Genomic DNA, 7,451 nt, shown 5'->3' with positions numbered 1-7,451 from the left:
ATCAGCTTGGCTTCATTGAAAGCTCCAGGAAGGTTCCTGGCCAGGAAAGCCACAGTGAAGCAAATGGTAGCAAGGAAGCCCATGTAGCCAAGGACAACATAAAACATGGTGACAGAGCCTTCGTTGCATTGAAGGATAATCTCTTCAGGCTGGGAGTGCAAATCAGAGTCAGGAAATGGGGGAGAAACTCCCAACCACATGGCACAGATGAGAATTTGGACAGCAGAACAAGAAAGGATGATGGAGTTGGCCAAGCTCTTCCCCAAACATCTTCTCACTTTATTACCTGGTTTTGAGGCTAGGAATGCCAGCACTACTGTGATCGTTTTGGCCAAGACAGATGACACGGCTACTGAGAAGACAATGCTGAACACTGTTTGTCGGAGAAGGCAGGTAGCTTTCTTTGGTCGGCCAATGAAGAACAAGGAGGATAAGAAACAAAGCAGAAGGGAGACCAGGAGGATGAAGGAGAGGTCCCGGTTGTTGGCTTTGACAATAGGAGTTTCAAGGTATGTAATGAATATGATTAAGACAAAGCCTGTGGTTAGGAACAAGAGTAGAGCAAAGGAGATGAGGATGATGCTGAGATGTTCTTCATAGGAAAGGAAGGTTATTCTTTTGGGGATACACTGGACTCGGTTCTTAGTTGGATATTGGTCATCTGGGCACTTGGTACATTTTGTGGTATCTGAGAAAAGAAAGTAATATTTTTTATAGTCTTTTAAATTTCAATAAAAACTGTGGATAAGATGTGATACAGAGAGACAGAAACGTCTCAGTAAATGAAATATACTTACACTACAATAGCCAAAATAATCCCCAATACATACAACTATTAAAAGAACAACAACATACATTTAAAAGAAAATCTGTCTGGTTCTGCAACTTCCCTTCTCTGCACTGAGCTTACCTTATCCCAAATGATTCTCCAAAGGTTTAAGAGGATGGGGGCCTATTCAATTTCAAGGGGGAGTGGGTCCAATAAGGCAGGAACTGCACCAAAAAAGGCAGGCTTCTGATAATCCATAAAGTGGGAATCCTTTAAGGGAACAGATGATTTGCATGCCCAATATTATATGCTCTGGTGGAAGAAGCAGATATCCTCAAGGAGAGGAAGCCCTGCAGATACCCTGGTTTTGTCTAATGGAGGGTTTGAAAGTTGAATTTAATTGCACCTGAAAAGAAACTGGGATTCTGTGGAGCCTGCACAGTAGGGGTGTCCTAAGGAAGAACACATGGAAATTCAACACTGTGCATGCCTTTGCATTCTGGACTACTTGTAAATTCCAGGTGAATCCTGAATCCTCTGTTTGGTTTTCATTGTTCCTTTAACCCAACATCTCTCCCTCTATTTTTCCTCCCAATTAGATATTGCAGCTTATAATGATATATGATCTTACTAAAGATTAACAGATTAAATGAATGATTGATTGATGTATCTATCAGCCTGTAATGTAAAGTTGGTCTACTCTAGGTAAACAAAACCCATTGATCTAAAATCATTCCTCAAATTACAAAGAATACAGATATTTCTAAGAAAGATAAATATGGATGGAAACATCCAAACTGGGAAATGAAAAAGAGTTCCCGTGCAATCCACAACATCCTTCTTTCTACCTCACCCTTCAAGATATTTGTTTCATTCTTCCCATTATGGAAGAAATTGGACACTATGAAAATGAAAAACTAAACAATCAAACTTACATGTCTCTTTAACATGCATAGTGATCAAAGTTTCCCTGTGGTGTCACCCACCTTCCTGAGTGGAGATGGTCCCCTCTGGACAAGGAATGCAGTCGTAGCAGCAAAATGGCTCTCCTTCTCGAGCCTGCTTGACAAATCCAGGATGGCATTTCTCCACACATTTAGACTGAGGCAGAGACTAAACAGAAAAAGAAGAAATGCCAAACAAATATGTCAGGACACACTATCCATGTAAGACATGAACAGGTAGACATGAACATCAGCTAAGTCGTCTTTGGGCTTCATGTAGGCAAATGTGAAATCTCTGACCCATTCCAAATGGTAGCAGGAGAAACAATTTCAGGCAGATGCTTCATTCAGTTCCTCCCTTTTTCTTCTGACTTATCAGATTACAATAAAGTAGCTTTCTACTTAACAAAGTCTGGAGGGATGAAATTGAGAAAAGATTTTAGCATTAATTGATAACCAGTGTTTCCATCCTCATAGCGGAATTAACACTCATTCATTCATTCTTCATACATGCCTTATTTAAAATATAATATCTAAAATACTAAATTTTAGAGTAAACTTTACTATAAAAGATTTATTAAATTTTCATTTCATTGGATTTATTGAAATAGAATAAAACTGTGATGAAGAAAGAAACGTTTGACCAGTAGGATCTGATAAGGTTTCTTCTGGAGTACATAAAAAATTGCAAGGCTACTTCCCTTTGAAAGCAGTTCAAAATTATAGATAAAAAGGAACATTTCCTTACAAATAAGGGCTGTCAACCTTAAATATGTTCTTTATTTGTATATATATTTGTTCAGTTTATACGGTAAGATGGAGGTGAGGTCATGAGAATGTCTTCCACAATAGGTTTGAGTCAAGCATTTTTTGATGCACCACACGGGTCATGAGTGTGAGCCCTGTGTGGGAAATGGATACTCAACACAACATATCCAACACAATGTCTGTTCTATTGAGAGAATACAATTAGGTGACACAATCTGATATGGAAATACACACTCATATTTATTATTATTTGATTTATAGCCTGTCTGTGTGTCATAAGGCAGCTAACAATCAAGATAATAATAATAATAATAATAATAATAATAATAATAACAATTGTCGATAAGAAAGACAAAAAAGTCTGGATAGTGGACGTGGCAGTTCCTGGGGATAGCAGAATAGAAGAGAAAGAACTGGAGAAGATAACAAAATACAAAGACCTACAAATAGAAATAGAAAGACTGTGGCAAAAGCAAGCAAGGGTAGTACCAATAGTCATAGGATCCTTGGGTGCAATCCCAAAACAACTGGAGCACCACTTGAACACCATTGGCATTGACAAATTCGCTATTAGTTAATTGCAAAAGGCGGCCTTACTAGGAACTGCTTCCATCCTGCGACGATATCTGTAATACCATCAAACAGCCACATCTGCCTATCCCAGGTCCTGGGTAAGGACTCGATAGGTAGACAAAATGCTAAATCCAGTCTGAACATCTGGCTGACTGTGCGATGATCCATAATAATAATAATAAAGTTGGAAGGGACCTTGGAGGTCATCTAGTCCAACCCCCTGCTCAGGCAGGAAGCCCTATACCATTTCCGACAAATGGCTGTCCAGTTTCTTTTTAAAAACTTCCAGTGTTGGCGCATTCACCGTTTCTGGAGGCAGGTTGTTCCACTGGTTAATTGTTCTAACAGTCAGGAATTTCTCCTTAGTTCTAAGCTGCTTCTCTCTTTGGTTAGTTTCCATCCGTTGCTCCTTGCCCTGCCTTCAGGCGCTTTGGAAAATAGCTTGACTCCCTCTTCTTTGTGGCAGCTCCTGAGATATTGGAACACTGCTATTGTGTCCCCCCTCATCTTTCTCTTTGTTAAACTAGACATACCCAATTCTAGCAACCGTTCCTTATATGTTTTAGCCTCCAGTCCCTTAATCATCTTTGTTGCTCTTCTCTGTACTCTTTCTAGAATCTCAACATCTTTTTTACATTCTGGTGACCAAAACTGGATGCAGTGTTCCAGGTGTGGCCTTACCAAGGCATTGTAAAATGGTATTAATACTTCACGTGATCGTGATTCTATCCCTCTGTTAATGCAGCCTAGCACTGTGTTGGCTTGCATTCAAGGGATTTTTACAAGCCAATGCCCAAATCAAATAATATTTCCTTCGAAACTGCTCTTTTTTTACTTCTGATATCAGGATTTGATTTTCACCACGTCATATTTCAGTACTTCAGTTTTCAAGCCACTATCATGATGAGATGGGCAGCAAAGAGAAAAGACACCAATATTTTCCCCACCTTGTTGAGCAACTTTAACTGTGACAAAACATCTTGGTTGATTGTAAGTTTCTGTCTTTCAAAACTCCCCAATATCTTGTTGATGGGATCTTCCTTGGGGAAAACTACCATACCAATGATATACAGATCTGCTGCTACGTCTCCATTCTGATCCAAGTACACTTTCAGCAGGGAAAGATTGTACAATTCCCTCTTCTTTAGAAATGGATGGAACTAGAATGGAAACATCCAGGAATTTAAAAGCAGAAATCTTGGTTTCTTATCTCTGATCAATTTTTACATTTGAATCTTTTTTCTAGGGTTGTTTAACTTGCAAATATTGTGAGCTGGGAGAACAAGTGTTCCCATTATCTTTAAAATTGAAGTACAAAGATTCAGCAATATTTTAAAATCATGTAGTATACTGTATATTATATATTGACAAAATGTAATTGACAAAAATGGTCAATCATATATAACAATCTAGCAAAGGTCACCAAGGAAGTAAACAAAATACACAGATAACTAGAGAATTCATAAACTCCTTGCAAACAATAGGGTGATAACCAGAAAGCAAGGATTTGTTAAGAAGAAAGTTGCATGGCTAATCTTCATTCAGGTAGAGGAGATAGGAAAAATGATTAGATGAAGTAATTCTACTTTATTGTAAGGCAATATTAACAAAATCTTGCAGTGTGAAAGTACAAATTTTTCACCATCTCTTTGGACAGTCAAAAAAAATTAGGGAGGACTTTTTCTGAGTTTCTTTCTCTGCCTGTTATGGAGCTGTGGGTTGCCCTCCCCCCAGACCAGGGGTAGGCACCCTGGGCTCTTTTATGACTCGTGGACTTCAACTCCCAGAATTCTGGCTCAGGAATTCTGGGAGTTGAAGTCCATGAGTCTTAAAAGAGCCGAGGTTGCCTACCCCTGTCCCAGACCATCTTATCTGATCCTTCCCTACATCTCTTTCTCTGGTCCTCCAAAAACATTCACACATATTGTTAAACTTCCTTAGCAGATTGTGTGAATGCTGGTGGTATAACTTGTTTTTAGCAAAGAAGTAACAAAATGCTTCATGATGTGATGAATGAGGATCTAGTTAATTGAGTGCTGGATGATATAAGATAATTAAGTGGATACAACTGTCTCAAAAAATTGCACTCAAATAAATATTAATATTACTGATAAAACTGGGGAGTTACGAAAAACAATTAGACCTTGGTCATTGTTTCTTCTATATTTTCAGTAATAAAGGAATTAGATAAATCATGATTTTCTGATGGAAAAATCATAATAACACTTGGACAAAGTTATTTTGGTCTCCTTTAAAACGTCCCAGCTTCTCTCAGGTCCCTATAGATCCCTGCCAGGATGCTGCCATCCTGATGGGAGGGGGGACCTTTGGAGCTCTCCTGTGATGTGTTTAGCTTTGCTTTGTTGACTCGGTTCCGCTGCCCGAAGTCATCTGCCTCACCTCACCAAGGAAGAGATTCCTGGGAACCTCTTACCACAGTTTCCGTCTGGAGTTCTCACAACCTCTTTGCACCTCTGGACTGCCTCCTATGGACTGGGCATAGGAGGGGTTGGGAGGGGTTTTGAATGATGGGGTTTAGCCTAAAAATTTCACCCAGGAACTTCAGATTCTGCCACCTCGTCTTGCTGTCACTGACTCTCAATAAAATTTCCTTTTGAAACGATGCCAGTTTCAAGAGTTCTGCTTTCCTGAGAGATTCAGCTGAGGCAGGGCCTTATAGCTTCCAGAAAATAAAAATATCATTTTGTGTTAGAGAGAAGTGCATGAGTAAAATTCAACAGGAAACTAATTGTTAGCATGCAGGACTTGATACACAATTGTATGTATGTAATGAATGGCAGCTACAATCTGTATTAATATTTCATTTGTAGTTTTTCTCACATTATTCTATGTGTAGAATGGTTACTGATTATAATAAAATAGTAGTAATATATTAATATGATAATAACCATATTATTAATTTGTCGATAATGTCATTAATGATGCAGTGGAATGATACCAGGTCCTCTTGCAGGCACCACACTTGGAGAAGTCACTGCACAAAATTTTCATTAGCTTTAGTCAAGGACAAAGAAGGGGAGGAAGAGATCAAAGGAGCTTCTTTAAGCCTTGAGGAAGGACATCAAGCAGAAGAGCCATGTTGGAATAGAACAGAATAGAATAGAATAGAATAGAGCTGGAAGGGACTTTGGAGGTCTTGTAGTCCAGCCCCCACTCAAGCAGGAGAACCTATACCATCTCAGATAAGTGACTGTCTAGTCTGTTCTTAAAAATATCCAGTAACGAAGCGCCCACGATTTCTGAAGGCAGGCTGTTCCACTGGTTAATTTTCCTCACTGTTGGGAAGTTTTTTCTTAAATCCAGGTTGCTTCCCTCTTTGATCAGTTTCCAATCATTGTTTCTTGTCCTAGTTTACAGGAGCTTAAAATCAGAAAAATTCTGGGAACTTTTTTCCGAATATATAAAAGATCTTGGTTGTTGAATGGAGGATGCAGCACTCTTCGGATAAGTAAGAGATGTTTTGCAGAAGCTTAAGATCTTAAACCACCAAGCCCAGAGAGCACAAAAGACCCTGAAAAGGAATTTAGTTTGATGGATCCTTGTTGGGACCCCCTACCTTCCACGGCTGCAGCCTTGGAGCCCCCAACCTCTCTTCACCCTTCTTCCTTCTCCTCTGGGGTTTGGATGCAGCACTTAAGGTGTGGGCCAGGATCTTAATGATGCTATAAGTATCACTGTCATTTGTGATCTCCATCCTATTCTTTTTCTCTTGGGTCTCCACTGGTGCTTTCTGGGTGCATCTTCTCCGGCCTTTGACAGAAAAGGTGTGTTTTGAAACAGAACAGTGAAAATACTCAGCTTGAAACTCATGCTCCACAAAGAAAGGATCTTTATAGGCATTATAACTCTCTTTCCACTGAAAGAGAAAGGTCCAAATACTATGGATGTGCTTGAGACGCCTATCCTTTTTCACTAGAAATACTCCAACCATTGTCATGATCCAGACTTTCCCTTCAATGGGTCCTGGCAAACCTTCAAGTGCTGAATGGAAGGGAAGAATTCTGTCCCAAAGGGAATCAAATTCCATGAATTGAACAAAGACGTTTACTTGTCTCCACTTAGAGAGGGCATCCCTCAGGAATGCAGTACTTCCAGTCGTTGAGAATTGTTGTGTTATAACAACACAAATTCTATTCTTGACAAGCATAGGAGTAAACATCCTCATGAAATTCTCTCCCTTCTCTGTGTCTGGAGCAAAGAGACCAATCAGGGTCCATCCAAAATGGAGGAGAATTTGGACAATTCCTGGGTACTGGATCCCATCTTTGGGGAACATCGGATGGAAAAAAGGGAATTGACTTTTATCATTCAGAGCCTCTGAAGCAATTCTCTCACTGACCTGAAAAAAGCAATTCTGGGTAATATTTGGGGTGCTA

The sequence above is a fragment of the Crotalus tigris genome, unplaced genomic scaffold (genome assembly GCF_016545835.1).
Source record: "Crotalus tigris isolate CLP2741 ecotype Arizona unplaced genomic scaffold, ASM1654583v1 scf7180000017910.318528, whole genome shotgun sequence".
Classification (NCBI taxonomy): Eukaryota; Metazoa; Chordata; class Lepidosauria; order Squamata; family Viperidae; genus Crotalus; species Crotalus tigris.
Note: the sequence above shows the minus strand (reverse complement) of the source record.